The sequence below is a fragment of the Rhea americana genome, unplaced genomic scaffold, assembly GCF_003343005.1.
Source record: "Rhea americana isolate MKP2758 unplaced genomic scaffold, rheAme1 scaffold_119, whole genome shotgun sequence".
NCBI classification, from domain to species: domain Eukaryota; kingdom Metazoa; phylum Chordata; class Aves; order Rheiformes; family Rheidae; genus Rhea; species Rhea americana.
In genome coordinates this window covers 1,307,218-1,324,733 of record NW_028185250.1, presented here as the reverse complement: position 1 = coordinate 1,324,733, position 17,516 = coordinate 1,307,218, and the positions used below count along the sequence as shown (strand labels likewise).

Below are 17,516 nucleotides of genomic sequence, written 5' to 3'. Positions count from 1 at the left end.
TCTCTCCTCTAGGTCTGCACAGTAGGCTTCAATTTTATGTCTCTGTTTGATTGTGAGCTCTCTGGGGTGGGATAGTCTTTGTTTGTAACTCATACAGTGCAGAGCACATTGTCAGTGCTTAATAATAATTCAGGACACAGGGGAGCCTCTAATAATGAGGACAGTTTGTCACAATACCACTTCGCTGTTAGCTGAGTTTTGCTGTTATCAGCACTGCAACTCAACAAACTAATTTGTGATTTTTATCCTTCTCCAGTGGTGGTGATTTTTTTTTCCTTTTGCACAGTGCTTAAAAGTAATCTTGTATTCTTGATTCTCATTGAGCCCCTAGTGAAAGGGATTAAGAGAAGGAAAAATCACATTTCTGCTTCAAGTTGTGACCTAGAGGAGGCTGAAYGCTTGTGAGAGTTTAATCCTCTGATTTTGTTCACACCCTATCAGATACTGCCGTTGATGTTTCTTTTTTGGCATTGCTGCATAATATTGATTATTGGGTGGTTTGTTTTGGAGAAATGTTGTGTTTTAACTCTGCTGTAACCTAGTTTCATGTATGGGCAAGGTCTTAGAAAAAGCTGTGGGTGCTACTGTGGTGGATGTGTCTGAATAAGGGATGGCAGAGAGAAGTAGAAGTTTTGTTTCCCATTTAACTCGAGCCCAAGTGGGGAGCAACCTGGAAAAGGCTCGCACAGTATTGCCTTCTGGTTCTCCTTCTACAGTCAGCTGCATTTCATAGGGAGGTCTCTACCTCCATGTGCCATACTGAGGTTTCACAGAGCCCTTTTCACATCCTTCCTCCCCAGCCCCAGAGGATCACCTCCCCTTCTTGCATACAGCCTGCTCATTCCCAGAGYAGTCCCTCTGCCCCTGCCCTGCTGTCCTGGTGTTTTCCCTGAGATGTCTCACTTGTGCTCTAAACAGCTATGAAAGAGCTCTAGACTTTTCATGCTTTTGCCAACTCCACCACCCTCTTCCCTGTCCTACATGCTTTCCTGCTTTGCCGTGCCTTCCCCTCCATGTCGCAGTGTCTGGGCTAAGCTTTGTGTCCKACTGCTCAGGCGCTGGAGTGCAGAACGTAGTGATRTTACTGAATATAAGTGTGAAAAGCYCAAAAGTCTRAAAGTGTTGCTGTCTGAAAAGCTCTTAAGAAAGGATATTTGTCTGACTGAATGAAGAGCTACTATCTGTCTGTGAACCCCCCTCACTGGATACACTGGCTTCCAGGCACTCGCTATGGTGGCACAAAAATCCTCCTAGGACTGAAGTGGGATATTCTCCGCAGATAAAATGGGCCTTACACAGGGCCACTCATGACTGATTTATTGCCAGGATCAAGCTGATGAAAACTTAGCCAGCCACCACTTCCTCCAGCCCTGGGAGGCTTCTGCCCAACTTCAGCAGTGAGGGGAGGGGATGAACTCTTGCTGAGGCAGAATCAAACTGGTAGCCAACTGGGATGCCCACTGGTTATGAAGTGCTTTGCTGGGTTTCATTTCACTCTCCACAGTTTGCTTGAAGAGCTCTTGGCATATGTAATGTCACGATCCCTAAGTAGCAGGATGCTTTGCAAGGCACCTGGGAACCCTCGAATTAAGTTTCCTTGCTACAGCTGCTGAAAATGGGGCTGGATGAAAGTAAAAGTGTTGCTTATTGATTGGCTGATGCTATGCTCTTCCACCTCTTCCTATTCAACAGCTTCAGAAGACAGTTTGGGCTTTCCTGGGGGGATTGCAACCAATCTGGGAGAATTTGGTTTCCTAAGCAATGCCTGGGGGCTCCCAGCAAGACAGGCAGGTGCATTTCCAAAGGAGCTGATTGCTTCCAGCACTGCTGCACAGGCTGRCTGGCACAGCAGACATACTAGTTGCAGTAGCATAAGAATTAAAACCAAACAGCCTGACAGCTTGGAGCCACTGACTCAGGCAAGGTGCATACAATAGCAACGTGGAGCAAGCTTCTCGTAAAGCAAATAGGCTGTGTTTCCCGGAGTGCCTCAGTCAGGTGGGCCAGGCAGCAGTATTGTATTGAGTAGCAACTCAGARGGGAAAATGTTCCCGCAGAGGAACTGCAGGATCTTCACAGAAGTCTGTTCTGATGGTTTGAGAGGTTTTATCTTTCTCTTTCTCCCTCTTYGTCAACTGGTCCAAATGCTGATCATCTTAATGCTTCACCTTAGGAAGTGAATCCAATGAGCTTGCAGCCTTGGGTGGCTTGATTGTGGGCAAATTGTGAGGCCTTGGGGTATTTTCTTCTGTGTGTTCTTGTAGCATAGAAAGGCACTGAGGCACTGCACTCCAACTGAAACCCTTTTTTATTGCTTGGGGATTCAAAGCAGCCTCCCCAAACCAGACATTTGCTCAAAAAATAAAAAGCCTTTTAAGTTGCTTGTTTCTCTCTATGTATTTTATCCCCTCCCAGAGCTCTGCTCTAATATTAAAAAGAAATGAAAAGCCATCTAATATTGCAAGCAGGTTGCATCCTGGAGGAAAGATCTGAGCTGGGCTGGTAGTTACAGTTACAGGGGATAGTGGCAGAATTACTGTGCACCTAATGAGCTGGAACCCATCTATGACCTGAGGCTGCGAGAGAAAGAGGAAGGAGAAGGTATTGGTGCAAAAGGAAAGTTTAATCTTCGTTGTGCCCCTCAAGGAGACCTGAGGCCGCCATTTCCTCTATACTTTCTGATATGCAGACTCAGGCCAGAACAGGGCCAGCTTAACGCATTCCTGCCTTTCACCTCCTTGGAAAAGGCTCAGGTTTACCTGGCAGATGGACCCCTGTAATTTGCAGTGGGCCAAGCCCTGGACCCATTTGTTAAATTAGCTCACTGGGTTGTCATTTCAGATTAATTCTGGTCAGGGAGACTGTCTTTAATGAGACTGGCCCTGTACGTGCCAGAGTAATTGTAAGGGGAGACTGTCTCTCTTTGTTTGTACTTTCATCCTCTCCGTGTCGGATAAACATCCCCTGCCGACTACAAAACTCATCTGGGCTCTAGAGCTGGCTGCCACTTGCCTCATCAGCCAGCCACACCAGCATTAATGAGAGCTRTGGCAGTGGGGAGCCAGGCTCACCGTGTGGGGAGGTGACAAATAACAGAGCTCTTTGGACATACATAGGATGGGGGCATTAGCAGGAATTTAATGATTGTGATTAGAGCAGAAGGTTAACTCTGCTGATGGCCGTTGCAACTCAGTGGGAGAGTTTTTATGGTGAGGCCCAAGGGCTGCAGAACTGTATCACTTCGTTTCTGCCTCTCAGTTGTTCTTTTGCTCTCCTCTGAGCCCACTTCAGCAGTGTCTGTCGACTGCTGTCTGTCTTTGGCTTCCTTAGCCCATGAAGCCAAAAGCTCCTCTGAGGGCCAACAGAAAGGGCAGGGATGCATCCRTCTCTTGCTCTTCCTCTCCAAGTACCTGCTGACTGACTGAAGCGGGGCTGGTACTCCTCAAAAGCAAGCAGTGCACCAAGCCATATTCTTTTAAGCATTTAGTGCAGAACACTTCTAAATTGCACCACTGTGATTGCCCTGTTCATGCACAGCTTTAGCTTGATGAACCTATATGCATGGCCCATGGCTCATGAGGAACCCTACCTCAAAAACAGAAGTACATCTTCCAATGCTTATACATTTTAATTTCAATAGCTGCAATAAAATAATCTGGCTAGGTTGTGCAGCCAGGGTAGTACAAACCACGAGAGCAAATGAATCCACCCAGCCAGATATTCTTGAGGGGCAAGGACACCTGTACTGGGCCACATCGAAGGGCTGTCTCTTCCCATCTCCAGCAGTAGCTAGCTCCCGGCAATGAACATAAAAACAAGGAACATATAGTATTGCTTCCCTAAAGTCTACCTCTGCCTCTGGAAATTGCAGACCTGTTTGTTTGTTGGGTCCTGGGTTAGGAATGGTTATGAATGCRGAAGGGCAGTGTACTCGCACGGGTGGTGCTCCTTGCTACAGCACAGCCCTGTACTCTGGKAAGTGAATGAAATCCCTTTCCTTCTCCAGGCGTGGACATGGCTTCAGGCAAAACTGTTTGGGAAATGGTGCAGCCAGTGCCTTGGGGAGGTTGCCTCAGRGCTGCAGAAGAAAGAAACTCCTCGTAAGACAGGCAGGGGTGACTGAACTCATTTTACCAACAAATGGGCAAACGTTTTACTGGCTCCCAGGGATTACATGCTGTCTGGGAAGTGTTGTTATCACCAAGGTAACCACTTAATGCAGGGCTGTTCTGATAGGACTCTGTCCATAGCCCTCATCCTGAGGCTCCTTGCTTGTCCTCTTCGTGGGCCCCATCCCATGCTCCCCCCACCAGTGCTGAGGTAGGATTTTCAGCAGGGGGACAATGTAAGAGAAGAGATGAGGCAGTGAGATTTTAGGACAGCTTAACTAAAAAGCAGTCAGCACTATTCTTCTAACTCCTTTTCATACTAGAAGATCAGAAGTTAAAGGATGGGTTAATGGCTTGTGAACTGGGGAGGGTCCAGTCCTGTTCTGCATAAATGATGTCCTGCACTGAGTTGCCTGGTGATACACGAGGATGGGAGAGGTTGTAGTGCCACTTCCACCTGCCAGTTCTCCCTGCTGAGTGAAGCTGAGAGGCTGTTTAACTGGACAACCCAAATTGATACTCTAATGTGGGACATGGACAGGGCACATGTCCACTGCCATATGAGTCCCTTTTCCTTCCTTCCTYCTTGCTGGAGTATCACATTCCCAGCTGGCTGCATTGGAGAAGGAGAATGTGGCTTCCTGCAAAGCAGCGCCTGATTGTGGCTGCATGTAGGGTGCTGCACAACTCRAAAGACCTGTGGAGTGTGACAAATGGCATATCCATTTACAGTTTACCATTTCACTTGATACAGTGCTGGTCTTGTGGCACTGGTGTTAGGCATGGGGACTGCAGTGACTTGGACTCACCATGTTTGCCCAGAACTGAATTTCAAAGCAGATCTTCCATTGTAGGGCAACTTATAAGTTGTGCCTGTTGAAAAGCTTCCTTAGTCTTGTTTTCCTTTTGCCTTCCTTGGCTACCAGTTTGATGTGTGATCACAGGCTGCTGTCGTAATGGGGCAACATCACATCAATGCAATTCCATCTTTATAGGGAGCTGTCCTCTGTAGTGGGGAAATGTAACCTCAAAAGAAGGTTTTTCACCTCTAACTCTTCCCTCTCCTTTACTGATGCAATTTTTTTATTTTAACTTTTGTTCAGGCAGTGAGAATAGGCAGATTGTGTTTGTGCTCTTAAGTCATTTGCCTTCAGTTWTGTTAGCGGAGTAACTGCTGCTGTGCAGAATTCAGCCCTGAGGGAGATGGAAAGGGATACAAAAAGAAGCCAGTGTGTCAACAGGAGGCATGTTTGGTGGGTGGTTCAAACAGCCATCCGAATGCAAAGCTGGGAAAACAAGGGGAGGGGGAGGTGCACTGTCTTTTTAGGCTGTGAGAGGAGGAGCTGTGTGGTGGGACTGAGTGACAGCCATGCGCTGGTGTACAGGGAGCTGCCTGATCAATAGCATTTGATGGACAAGTCTGCCTGAAGCTCGATGAGATTGCTTTGTGGGGCTTTGCCGGGGGAAGGGGAGAAGCAACAACTTTGCCACAGGCATTTGGGAGAAGAGAGGGCAGGATCCTGCCTCTGCTGTGCATTCTGCTGCCTGAAAATGAGAGGCCGTGTCAGTCACTGTAACCAACAGCGTGTTGAGCCATCTCTCTTTTCCTCTCTTGCAATCTTTTGTGGGGGATGTGTCCACAGCATCAGCTACTAGAGTGTGGTCCTCACCACATGTACTGGACTTCAGATTAGTCAAATGTTTGGTGCAGCTGGGGAACAAGGAGCTGTGGGATGAGGTTTCCCCTGTAGGTCTGCATAACATTTTTCAGTTCTGCTATTGAAACTTCTCTCTTCCCTCAAGAGCTTAGCAAATGATCCYTAACAAATGAATTACTCTAATTCTGTCTTTTTGCATTCACAAATTGCTGTTCAGTGTGATTCATGGCTTTCCTCAGCTGGTTATTTTGGGCCACAGATCATTTGCAATCAATTAATTGGGAAAATTGGCAATATGAGTGGTAGCAGGTTAGTTATGCCTCAGTCTCATGCTACCATTTTTCTTAYCCAATTATCTAAAGTAAGCAAAATATTCTGCCCAAAACAGGGTCACTTTGAGTTTTACAACTCAATTTGCCATTCAGAAGTTGTTTTTCAGGTGAGATTTCATCTCAGCACTCACTTTTCGTAAGTACTGCTCCTAAGGTAATTCRGACACTCGACTTTGCAAGAGAACAGGATATCGTTTAGCTTTCCAGTGCAAGGCAATAATTATGAATAGTTTTCCAACTCCTAGCTCTGTTTGGAATAGTTGCAGAGTCTGAGAAAAGCAGTACATATAGAAAGGCTTATGTGGTCTTAAAACACATCTAGTAGCAAAATCTCATCTCTGGCTTCTAACGCCACTGTTCAGTGCTCATTCAAGGTAAGGAGAATGTGAGAGAAGAGATAATCACATTCCCCCAACCAATATGACCCTCATATCAGCTTTAGCAGGCTTGAGATGATGTTTTCACACCATTGTGTCTGCTCCTATCTAGCAGGCTGTTTGCTTGTGTTTTACAAAGCTGGGTGCAGGATGAAAAATCCTAGCCAAGTATCAAAGATAAAAGTAAGAGTCTTTTTTCTGCATCTCTTATCTGTACTCCTTTGGTGGCTTCAAGGGGTACATGCTAGTTACTGAATCTTTCCRAAAGTCCATGTCAGAAGGTTGTGATACAGCTTCCTGCCATTTACTCTACTCATCTGTGGTTTTCAGTAGTTAATCCACATTTCTYCCACTGCCTTGGAGTCATATTTTTGTGCACCTTCTCCCCCTTTCCTGTTCCCTCTCCTAATTTGCTATCTCTCTTTCATTTCTATTTTCTTTTTTACTCTTCCCCCTCCCCCTTCTTTTCCTTCCTAAAAYACATTGTAGATGAGAGGAGAGAGTGGGTGAAGGACGAAGGGTTTGGGAGAGAGATGCTCTCTCCCTTGTAGCTAGTGACAAACAGGTGGAAGCAGGCACTGGATAAATGTTTGGACCATGTTTTATACAGAAATGAAACTTTTGCAGTTGTGCTGCGAGTCTGGGCAGCTTGGAGTAACATGAAAGATTTTATGGATCTCCTTGTGTATTCTGTGCTGTCTACCTCTTCTGATAGGAGAGCAAGTATTGTCTTGCAAGAGTTAGAGGTTGCCCATAGCCTCTGGGATAATGCTTGCCTGTGTACCTYCATTATGTGTACCAGGCTGAGAAGTCCAGGGAATCCCCCACAAAGGCTGCTTCTGCTCCAGTAGACAGTAGTAGTAAACAGCTGTCCTTTATTAACTGTTGCGTTTAAGTATAAAGATGTCCTAAGTGGGCTGTGCCAGGGGCTGCAAGTGGCCTGAGAAAATGGACCTGGAGATAACATTTCCTGTTGGTTCAGCAGGCCTTACTTGKCAAGGCCTAAGTGTCTTACAGATAAGATGGCTCAGAGTTCAACCTAACCAAAGCTGGGCTATCTTGGGCTATGCAGAGCCAGCTGGCTTTTTCTTCCTGGAGGTAGAAGTGCTGACAATATGGTGTGCCGACACCCAAGTGGGTCTGGCTGGAAGCAGGTGGGTCCAGTAAGAGAAAATGTGCGGAAGAGAAGTCCATGCTCTGAAATTTGGAGGAATGTATTGTTGAACCCAACAGGGTGCTGAGCAGTGCTATTTTTCAGATACGAGGCTTAAAAAAGATGGGAGCCATTGCTTTGGGCAGGAGGTAGCTGTGGAGCAACATGAAGGACACTGTCCCTTGCCCAGCTTGTGCCTATGATGGAGACAAGGAGATCATTTCAAGCTCTGCAGTATAGTCAGGCGCAGCTGGGATCTTGTAGCAGCAGTGTAGAGCTCCCAGTCTGAAAGGAAGGCCCCCGTGCACCTTCAAGATTGAAGGCGTAACCGGCAGACAGTAGGAGAGAAATAACGAGTGTGAACGGATATACRTGTAACCTGTCTAGCTCAGGTACCAGCTGCAGTGACAGCAGCCCAGACTCCTTGAGCGTACTGGGGAGCACATGGCTCTCCCTCCCTTTCCACACATCTTCAAGTTCAGGTGCTGGTTTACCCCTTTCCCCAGCCCTGAGCTCCCCCTCCCCAGGATGTGCAGCGTTGTGATGTCCCGCTCAAGAAGTCGCCAACYGTGCTGTGCCTTGGCTGAAGTTTTTACTTGACTGTCTCCCTGACAGTGTGAAGATTAAGTCTGTTCTACTTTGGCCAGGGAATGTATGCTAATAAAATACATATTGCTTTCTGATCAGCACCTAATGAAAGACATTATTGAAGAGTGTGGAACAAGCACTTACAGTAATTCATGACAGCACGAATTTGGCTTCTCTGGGAAGCTGTAGAGTGCTGCTCTCGGCACGTAATGAGGATGGGCAGCTGATTGTGCGTGAGAGAGAGAGAGACTGTCTCCTGGTTTTGATGGCTCCAGCTGTCCTCTGTACTTCCTGAAGGTCACAGTTGCTTTTCCCTTTGTGGCTGCGGATGTCTCAGTCCACAGTGGAAGCCTCCTCGTAAGGACAGCTTATACCTTCCAGGACTTCTCRTTTAGGCTGAATAAGGAATTTGTTTTGGTTACTTGTGTTTATTTAACCCCAGGACTGGAATCTGTGCACTTGATGGATGAATAATTTAAGCATGAATTTCAGTTCACTGGTGTGCTTGTCTGACAAATGCCAATTTTACGTTTGCAAGTGTGATTATTTTCTCCAGAAACTCCTAATGAGTGATGGTCACCAAGCAAGGAAAAGGAAACAAAACGAGGTTGAGATTTACCCCAGCCTATTATTGGTGCTTGACATCATTTCCATCCAAGGTAGTGATGAAGAATCCAATAGGCAAAAGAGGTTTGATGAGATATTGTAGAGAAACATCACAGCTATTGTCTTCATACCCAGACCAAATTTCTCCTCTATCAAGAATTTACCCAGATGGCTTTTCCAGATGGCAGCTACCCTGCTGGGCATTGAGGAGGCTCTGAACAAAGCTACCTGGGGGAAGGCATTTTCACTATGGCCAGTACCAGCCAGTCAAATCAGAATCCCCTGTAGGAGTGAAATTTGAAGCTGACACCAGGCTGGGAGGCAATGCCACTGCAGTGGAGGATCATGATATCGTACAGAAAGATCTAAAGCACTGAAAACTACTTGAGTGGTTTAAGTGGGATGAAATTCAGCAGTACAAATGCAAGGTCAAGCATGTGCAGAGCCCTAGGAGAGAATTCTGCTTCAGGCTGGGAGCTCATCTGTCGGCAGTGATAGAGGTGGAGAAATAATACTGGGGAATGAATTGACCTCAGAGTGACTATGAGCTGCTGGTGGGATACGGGCATGAAAAAGGGCAAATGTACTCCTAAGTGAAGCCTGAGGTACTTCCAGGGAAAACGCAGAAGTGCTAGTTCATCCTACATACAAGGCTGAGATACTAACTCCAGCAATTGAGATCGCACAGAAAGGGATTGTTGAAGTGATCTGGAGAAGCAAGAGTCTGTGTTATAAGAAGAGATGCAAAGTACTTAGCTTATTTAGCCTAGCAAAGCAAAGGCTGAGAGGGGATGTGATTGCTGTCTATAAAAACATCAGGGGGCCGAGTAGCAGGAAGGGAAAGGAACCATTTAAGCTAAAGGACAATACTGGCACAAGATCAACTGGGAACAAGCTGCCTGTGAATAAATTCAGGCTGGAAATAAGAACATTTTCATGGTCAGGTTCTGGAACAGCTGTCTAGTGGGAGGAACGGGTCAAATGGAGGGTCTTTTCAGATGAGATGTGATATGTTCATGAAATGGATGAGCAGAGGTAGCTCCTGTGGTGACAGGAGACTGGACTCTATAAGCCAGATGTGCCCTTCCCTGCTCTGTCCCTRAAGTTGGATATAGTTTTTCCTTCCCTAAAATCCTGGAGAAAAGGAGGTGGCTGCCAGGAGGAAGGAAGTTTATCATTTTGCCAAAATGCAAAATGCAGAGAGTGAGAATCAAATTTGTTATGTCCAAATGCATTGTCATGGAGAAAACACTTTTATCCCTGCTCTGTTCTGTGGTACTAAGGTGACATCCAGAGCCAGAATCTCAGTCCCCACTGCTATGTGTCAGAGAGAGGATGGGATGGAGTAGGAGAGAAGGGTCATATTTATGGTATGTTTTTTTTCCATCAGTGTGGAAAATATTGAAATACCATGTTCAGGAGAGGTTCCCAAAATTCTCTGTCCCAACTTCCCCCTGCTTCTGAGCTTTTTTTAAGTCATGTTTTCCCAAGGAATTTGCAATGGTCTGATTTTCACTCACTTATCTCCTGGATTTCTCCAGCGTTAGCCACTGGAGGGTTAAATACCCTGGTGGGAGAAGCCTTAGCGAAACCACTTACAGTGTGAACAGCACAATCCTGGCACTGAGAGCTTGCAATCAGGAGAACCCCAGATGGGGGGGTACCCCTGTATGGGGGCAATTCTGCTCAGTTGCCCAGCCTGACATCCATTCATGGGAAGGAGAGAACACTGCTATGGTTCTGGCTCCCAGTCTTTGGCAGTCTAATCTTAAATCCTATCATCATCTTTTATTTTATTTTATTTTATTTTATTTTATTTTATTTTATTTTATTTTATTTTATTTTAAGAAGTCCATGACATGTAATGTCATGAATGCATGGACTCTGCAGTTATTTCTGTGGGGGTGTCCTGTACCTTTGGAGGTGCAGTTGGGGCAGAACATGAGGACAAGACGTGTCTGCTGTGGTGGCTTGGTGCTTTGCATTACAGAGCCCTGTGTTCACCACAGGAGTTGCCACTGGAGCCATAACAAGGTTCAGCTCCTGTTGGTCCCAAGAACAGGATGCTTCTAGCAGAGTCTTGGGAAGCATCTTTTCCATCTGTCACCAATTCAAGGCCACAGATGWTGCGAGTCACATCCCATTGAGGGCAATGGTGTGATTGTACTGGGTCCACTCCTGGTCCCTGTGAGTGACACTCTGGAAGAGGGCAGATCAGTCTTAGCTGGGCTTTGCTGGGGTGAATTTATGGTGGTTTCAGCCAGAAGGGAAATCTGAACTGAGATGATACCTGCAGCTTCCTATGGCAGAGCTATATAACCTTCCCAAGGTCCCTGGCAAAAGGGCTGAGAAGAGATAAAAGCGAGAGGCTCTTTCTTRTCCTGATTGGTATTACCTAATAGAGGAAAAGTGTCCTTCTGCTGCTGTAGCCCTCTGCTAGCCCTTGGAGCATGCTAAACCAAGGTGTTGTCTATGCCTGATGAGAAACTGGGCCAACAGGCTGAGACTGTATGTGCTCCTGGGCATGTGAGAGAGAGACACTCTCACACCTACTGCTGCCAGAGCTCTGAGTTTTAAAGAGCTCCTTAATTGCTGGTTGCTTGAAAAAATGCATCCCACCAGCTGCACAGGCTGTTGAAGAATCACAGAATCACAGAATGGTTGTGGTTGGAAGGGACCTCAGGAGATCATCTACGTTAACCCCCCTGCTCAAGCTGGGTCACTTAGAGCACATTGTACAGGATCAAGTCCAGGCAGGTTTTGAAAGCAGACTCCACTGGAGACTCTGSGCAACCTGTTCCAGTGCTCYGTCACCCTCACAGTAATGAAGTTTTTCCTTATATTCAGGTGGAACTTCCTGTGTTTCAGTTTGTGCCTATTGCTTCTCGTCCTGTCGCCAGGCACCACTGAAAATAGTCTGGCCCCATCCCCTTGACACCCTCCCTTAAGGTATTTGTGTATGTTTATAATATCCTCTCTGTCTTCTCTTCTCCAAGCTAAACAGGCCAAGCTCTTGCAGCCTTTTCTCATAGGGGAGATGCTCTGGTCCCCTAATCATCTTCGTAGCCCTACGCTGGACTCTCTCCAGTAGCTCCATATCTCTCTTGTACTGGGGAGCCCAGAACTGGACACAATACTCCAGATGTGCCTTGCCAGGGCTGACTAAAGGAGAATATTTTCTCCCTGTTATTGCCCAGTTCTACTCTGAAATCTTTTTGAGAGGCCTATGCCCCCAGCTCCTATCCATGCASATGTGCACTGTCTGATGCGGTGGGTTGAAGAAAGCCCTGCTCACTACTGCTGACAACTTCTGTGGTGGCAAAATCACTGCAGCAAAGCAAGTGTAAAGGCTGCCTGACCCAAATCAGAGAGGAGAGGTGGGGGATGGACTCAGCCTAACACCTCCACCTACCTACGTGCTGGAGACAGCATTTGTCTAATATGCTCCCCTCTGTAGCTGTATGGTGAGTGAGGAAGAGACTGTCGGAGGCAGGGCATCTGCATGCGAGACTGCTGCGTCACACCAGCCTSCCTTTATGTGACTATCTCCTCTCCTTTCTTGCACTGCACAGAGGTCTATGTGATTGGAGACGGGAGTTTTCCCAGTGCCCTGCATATACAGTTCGCTAATAATCACAGCATCTGTGTGCATGCAGCCACCCCCACCTTTTAATTTGTGCTGTATGAAGGMGCAGCTAGGGGAATCTGAATGAGGTTTTAAAAAAGTGGAGGAGAATGAGTGAGTGTAGAAGGAATTCAGAGAGAAGATACTGCAAAGCAGGGCTAGTGCTCATGCCCTGAGCTGAGTTGTTGTTGAAGAAGTGGGACAAATAAGGAGAGAGAGTGGCAGTAATGAGTAACAACGCTGGGAAGCAGGATGCTCACAGAGCGATCCTTTGCTCTGATCAGCTTTTKGGGGATTCTGCCAAATTTTAATGTACATTTATCTAGTTGATGTTTGTAACAAATCTCTGGGGCTCATTGCTGAAGCAGATTTTCTTTCTGATTTCACTTTGTCCCTCACACAAGCATGCAGCTGGTTAATGTGTAACTGGTTATGAGATCACATGCATGGTCACACAGGTCCCAGCACATGAAGGTTATAGTGGTCCTGTGAATTCACGTCATGGTTTGTTGAGTGACATTGTGATGTTAACCACTGAAAGAAGTATTGTTAATATACCTTGGCTTTATTATATCACTTAGCTGATACATAGCTGGCTTAAATATCATTCAGTCTGAAAACAATGTTCTTTTCTTTCTTGGGTGTGAAACCTTTGGCAACACATATAGACACAAAACCTAGCCATGGTTATGTCATACCTCGGACCTTTCTGCTCTGGTTGTGTCCGAGGTGTGAAGGCAGCAGAGGGGAAGAAGTAGTCTGGCACCCTACTTTTCTCTCTGAGGCTCTGGGTGCATTCCTGAACCCGCTGTGCTGACCACACTAGAAGAAGCACTTTTGATGGATCAGGAACCAGCAGAGATGATAAGACAAGAAGGCTGGGTGGACAAAACCCACCATATGATGTAACGGTGAAGATTAGGAGACCTAGTCTGCAGGTCTTGGAGGCTTGATGGCTGCTGTAAATATTTGAGTCCATGCATGCTCTCACCTAGCTGCTAATACTCCATGATGTTTACAAGGGGCAGGGGAAAACAAGCAGGTTGCATACTGTGTGTGTGCATACATACATCCCACGTTGGGCTGCTTTTGCCCTTTGTAAGGCTTTTCTGGCAAACCCGTTCTGCAAGTATGTTCCCATCTCTGCATCCTATGTAATATTTGCAGCCAGCTGACAGGAACAATGTGTGTGTGTGCACGGGGGGGGGGGGAGTGTTTGTTGTTTTTTTCTCTTCCCATTCCCTCCCTCTCATTATTTGAAAAGGAAGGAGGTAAAGGCAGAGATGAGGCTGTACGCTGCACTGTACTCTTGCTCTGGCCCCACTGAAAGCCTCCTGAGCCTGCTGATGAAGGAGCACATTGCTGGGTGCTGCGTGAGATMCTCCACTGAGGCTTTAGTGTCTCTAATAACGTGGCCAGCATTTCRCTAGCCTCCACGCCTGCTTCTGCTTTATTAACTACATGACAGCAATATTAAGCTGCCGCAATGGCCCAGCATGATCAGAAGGAGGAAGGAGGCTGCAGAGGAGTGGAGGGAAGAAGACACCAGGGTAGCATGGGAGAAGAGTGTGCACAAAGCAGGAGAATGAAATCATCAGCAGGACTGAAGCAGAGGAYTAAAAAGGAGTTCCTGCTGGAATGACGTATGCAGCTCTGCACAGACCTGCTGCTAATAATCAGGAAGACRGAGGATGTTTTGGGAGGCAGAAGTAGACATTAGCCATAATGTTGCTGTCTGCTGGGCCTGAACTAGTCACTGCAAGCAGGCACCTGGTCCACGCGCATGAAGTGAACAGCTTGTTGAAGCTTTCCCCTTTTCTCCCTTGCACTGATTTCACACCTTTTAAACTGCCAGCAGCACCCCTACCTCTTTCTCCTGATGGCTGCAGCTAGATCAGGAGAGAAACTGGTGGTATCCTGGGCTGCACTAGGAGGAGCATTGTCAGCAGGTCAAGAGGAATGATCCTTCCCCACTACTTAGCATTGGTGAGACCACACCTGGAGTGTTCTGTCCACYTCTGGGCTCCCCAGTACAAGAAAGACTTGGACATACTGAAGCAAGTCCAGTGAAGCACCATGAAGATGATTAAGGGACTGGAGCATTTCTCACATGAGGAAAGGCTGAGACCTGGGACTGTTTAGCTTGGAGGAGAGCAAGCTCAGGTGGAAATCTTATCACTATGTACAAACCCCTGATGGGAGGATGTAAGTAACTTGAATCYCGATTTTTCTCAGTGGTGTCTGGTGACAGGACAAGAGGCAATGGGCACAAACTGAAACACAGGAAATTCTAGCTGAAGAAGAAAATACTTTTTTACTGTGAAGATGATTGGAGACTGGAAGAGGTTGCCTAGAGAGGCTGTGGAGTCTCCAACCTTCTCCAGAGATCCCTGCCAGCTTCAGTGTTCTTGTGATTTAATGAGGTTGGGCCTGTGATCCTCTTTGCCCAAAAGGGTCAGACCTTCTAAGAACGTCCCAGGCCAGTTTTGTCAGGATGTCAGATCTGTACAGACTGTGATAGGGCGGTCTCACTGGTAGCCAAAGGGTCAGCTGATTACAGCTTGAATACAAATAGTATACAGGCTGAGAAAAAAATGATCCTGAAGTATTTCAGGGAAGAGAAAGATTAATCAGCTATCCTAGGAAAAGAAGGCACCCTCTTCAATGGATGGAGGTTTGAAAAGTCATTGCTGGTGGCAGACAGGCTAGTGCTACCTGCACCCACATAACTGGACTCTGGAAAAGGCTTCTGCTGGTGTCAGTAGGCTGATTTTGCTGACAGGCTCTTTGAGCACAGCTATAACCTGCATGGTGGGAGCTTAGGCTCAGGCACAGGGCTGTGGAGCAGTCTCCACTGAGGCCTGTAAAATCAAATTGATGGCATTCTCCGTACTGTAGGCCTATGGGAGTGTTTTGCAGCTCCATCTCAGCAGGAATTAACATGTCTATTGATGGTCTAGTGGATTTTTCCCAAAGGGAGTTTCTTTGCATGTGGAGCAGATGATTTTACAGAAAGGAGGAGTCTCATGTTCTTCTGCATGAAGGAGTTAAACTCACTGTGCGAAGCAACTTGAGAAGAAAGGGAGTCCTAAGGGAAGAGGAAAAGCCAAGATTCCTCTCCTGCTCTTCCTCATGCATTTTCCCCGAGTGACCATGGCTGCAGTTTGCCTCCTTGCAGTGCTAGAGTTGGACTCTCTCTCTTAATCTCCCTGTCTTCACAAAACTTTTCTCTCATGCTCCAACAGGAAGAAAATTGTAAGCCTCAGCTGTGCTTTGTCCATTTCCTGGTGAACCAGGTATCTCTTAGGAAGCAGGACAGTAGTGACCTACGATGAGCATAGGTGCCTTTCTTCATTTCTGATTCACAGCAGAGCTTAAGGGAGAACCAGGTTTTTATTTGGTCAAACCCATGTGCCTGTGAACATAGACCTGACTAGGGCCTCTAGAGCTTTGCACTCCACACTGGAGGGTGATTTCTACATGTGTCCTGGGTTAGATAATGTGAAAGAATAAAAGATTTCACATTGCACCCGAAGGCCTTAAATACCTAAATTCCACATAACTCACAGTTGAGATGGAATTTGCGCTGTCTGAATATCAGCCTCAGGCTTCTCTCCGATTTCCCATTTTGTTTTTCTTCTAAAGGTTATGGCTAGATGAGGAAAATGGTTCCTGACCTCCTATTTGTTGGCTGTCTTCCCAGCATCCAGGCACTTAGGCAGCCTGCAGGGAGAAGCTGTCACCCCTCAGTCAGGCTCCACTTCCTAAAGAGCCCTGTGCCAGGAGCCCTAGCACTCCAGACCTCTATTTCTAGCTTGTGACCCTGTCCTCTCCTCCCAGGTTATTGCTGATCTGGTGCTAATGAGCACAGGTGAGATTGCTGCCTTTGGGAGCTGGGTCTCCTCTTGCTTGGCAGATCATCCATGCAACAGGCAGACAGATGAAAGAGCTGAGTGGTAGGGGTGCCAGCTGGATCAGCACCCAGCTTGTGCRTGTGCAGATGGGGAGTTGTTGCTAAGAATGGATCCTGACAGCAAGCAGGTGCCAAGCTCATGCTTTTTGTTCCTGGAGACACTACTGTGGTCCTGTCCTCTGAGGTTTTTCCCAGGTGCCTTGTGGAAACTCATGGAGCTGGAGGATGGCACAGGACCTGTTCCCAGCCCTCTAACTCCTTTGGCTTGCGAAGGAGGAGAGCACAGAAAGCAGCTCCTTGAGGAGCTTGAGCTCTAATCTGTTTAAGGCAGAATCAAAGTTCTTGTTCACTGTGAGAACCCCGTGCAGCCAAGGGTTCCCAGGAGGCTGTCCCTATCTCAGGCATTATAACACCACAGATCTCATCCTGCTGAGCCTCTTCACTAGGGAACACCATCCAACCTACAGAGATAAAATCAAGGGAAGAGGTTGGTTCTGGCCATATTGGAAGTGAACAGGGCTCTGGCATTGGAAACTCTTCAATGGCAGCYGCTGCTTCTCAGTTTGAACTTAGGGTCATGTGTATTAGGGCTGGAGGCAGGCAYGGGAAGGATTGCATGTGTTGCTTTTCCTAAATGCTTCCTCTGCATCCCTTCACTTCCCTGCCTTCACTCTGCCATGCCTTCTCTCCATGTTCTTACCCCAAGCTTTGCAAGCAGACAGATCTGCTGTAAACCTTTTCCCCTGCCTCCCTATCTAATTCCATAAATTCAGAGTTAATGCTGAACAGCGATAGATRGTGATTTTTAGCAATGATGTCTTCCCATCGTTTCTTGAAACTTCTCTGCTGCCTTGGCAGACTGTATGATGTTTGATTAGTATGGTTAGGCTTCTGCTGCTGTGGGCATTGAAGAAAGAGAAAACCTAAGGGTAACTCCAGAGGAATATTGAATCAAACTAGACCCCCTGCTTTGCTCTGCAGAGAAATGTGGGCATTGTGGGCTAGAAGTCAAGGGTGTATATTATGGAAGAGTGCAGAGTAACATGCCAGTAGGCAGAGCCCAGTGAAGCAGTGAGGTACCAAATGAAATGTCACAGGGCTGAGCCTAACAGGCAAATGAATTCTGTGGCAGTGATGGTGAATTCAGTGGTATCT

General features: G+C 46.9%; 1 protein-coding gene across 1 annotated transcript in view; it reads left to right on the top strand.

The window, feature by feature from the left end:
* Positions 1-17,516, top strand: part of MDGA1 (MAM domain containing glycosylphosphatidylinositol anchor 1) — a 141,989-nt gene that overhangs the window by 93,002 nt on the left and 31,471 nt on the right. The gene's annotated exons all lie outside the window — the stretch shown is intronic.